This window comes from Palaemon carinicauda, chromosome 13, assembly GCF_036898095.1.
Source record: "Palaemon carinicauda isolate YSFRI2023 chromosome 13, ASM3689809v2, whole genome shotgun sequence".
In the NCBI taxonomy this organism is placed as follows: domain Eukaryota; kingdom Metazoa; phylum Arthropoda; class Malacostraca; order Decapoda; family Palaemonidae; genus Palaemon; species Palaemon carinicauda.
In genome coordinates, this window is record NC_090737.1 from 77,047,516 (window position 1) to 77,049,811 (window position 2,296).

Genomic DNA, 2,296 nt, shown 5'->3' on the forward strand with positions numbered 1-2,296 from the left:
TTGTTAATTAAGTTATTACAATATTCATTATTATCATTATTGTTAGGAGTATTGATAAACTTAATTGCTTATCCTATTATCTTTCTTTGATACTATAACACCTTATTAAACAGATTTAGAAATGTCTCTCTTCGTGACAATGTGTCATCTTTCTCATGATGATGATATTTGATACGATAACACTTGAAAAAACAGATGTAGGAATGTTTTGTTATTATCGAAATTATTTTAACTTTAAAACACCCCTGGATTATTATTATTATTATTATTATTATTATTATTATTATTATTATTATTATTATTATTATTATTATTATTATTATTATTATTATTATTAAACATAAAAGCGCATCCACTGAGAGGATTTCGCATATACATGAAGAGATTTAAACTTATTTACTTTCACCTGTCAAGTCATCTGCCTATGATAGTGCCACACCTGAATAAACAGAGGCAGAAGCACAGTGCCTGTTCCATATGACTGAACGTCTATGTGTCACCTTTCTCTTGATTATGATAAGAAGCCTCGCCCCAGTAATTTATCTCTTAATAGATGAACTCTATGGTTAATAAAATCAGAAATGGAATCTTTTCGTAGTATTTTATTTTATGTGATATACAACCAGACTAATCTTTTTTTATTTGCATATATTTCTCATTTCTCCTACTTATGATTAATACATATTTATATAAATATACATATAATTAATCGTATTCAAATAGAAAATAACCGATGTGAGGGTACAGAATTCTCCTACGATGCTAAAGAATGAAGCAATTAATACATGAAACTCATGACGACAGCTCAACTAAGGAATGAATTAATCCTATGAATAATTCACATTCCTAATTAATAAATGAATAAAAAAGAAAATACAGATTAACTCACCTCTCATGGATATAAATGAACTTGCGCCAACCAGGGAGATACCCTATTAAGACTATTTGTAATAATTAAACTTAGAAAGGTCAATAATAATATCCCATTCTGATGCATTCTTTATATGTTATCGCTCTTTTTTTTCTCCCACTTTCCAGTCGGAGTAGCATTTCCTGGTCCAATATTCAGCCTTAAAATACTGTTGGAAAACATAGTCTTTACTTTCTGTAATGTATGCCATACCCCATAATGACTAACCGAATGTATAAAGAATAAACATATAACTCGCTCTTTTACGATGAATCTGGTTGTATCGGTGTCATGAATTTGAATAATTTAAAGGATTTATTCCTCTTGAAGAAAGCCGGGAAGTGCTTATTGTATATCTCCGGGGTAACACCATATCGATAAAGAATATGATATAATTTTCAGGTGACTTAGCTACATAAATGTATTAGTGTGCTACTGTTGTTAACACACATTGAGTATGTTTGTTGGGATGTTACATCTTCAAGGAAAGTCAATAAAGTTAACTTTAAAATGGTTTATTCTTTAAAAACAACAGTGTTACCATCTCCATCACAGGAGTATAGCTGGTTTGGTCGGATGACCATTCCATATGAAGTATTGATAAGAACTGGCTAAAATATCGATATCACAGATATCGTATAGTCAGTTACATCAGCATTTAAACAAATAATGTAAACTAAACATTAGTATAAGAAGACACCTGCATCCGGTGGCGACACAACTCTTTCACACTGTTCGTATTTGTGTTTATTCTTCATAAAAATGTTACATTGCTGAGATATGCAAATCGCATCCTGTTATGATCTGTCTGACTACAGCACTTCTCACGCTAGCTTCTACTTCCAGAATGACGTATTACGTCATGTGTTTTAAACATGTAATATATGATTATTACAAATGCACACCCAGTCTCCCATGCTATTAATGTTTGAAGAGGTTTCCAACGTATTTGCGATAGTGATAGCCTCCTCCCTGTATGACCCAAAGGTTATACCTCTCATATGATCAGGAGAAAATAAGCCTAGGTATTTCCCTAATTTGTCCACCCTCCCGCTTAGAGCTCTATCCTGCTCTCTTGAATTTATCAGTCCTAAGCCTTCACAACACCATAAATAATTCTGTCCACATCAATCGATAAAATACCCGTAGTAGTATGATGACATGGGACATTGTTACTGCTCTACTAAATTATAAAATGAATCGCATACTGGCAGACCTCTCTTACGGTAGAGCTTCTGTCATATCCTCATGTACGAAATTGAATTTAAACAGTGGTTCTCCTCTCCGTAAAACTATGCAGGGATATGATATTCTCATGGTCTATGCCAATTTCCTTCGAAAATTCATAATATGCATGCATAACTTTCTCCGGGAATGATGCATTTA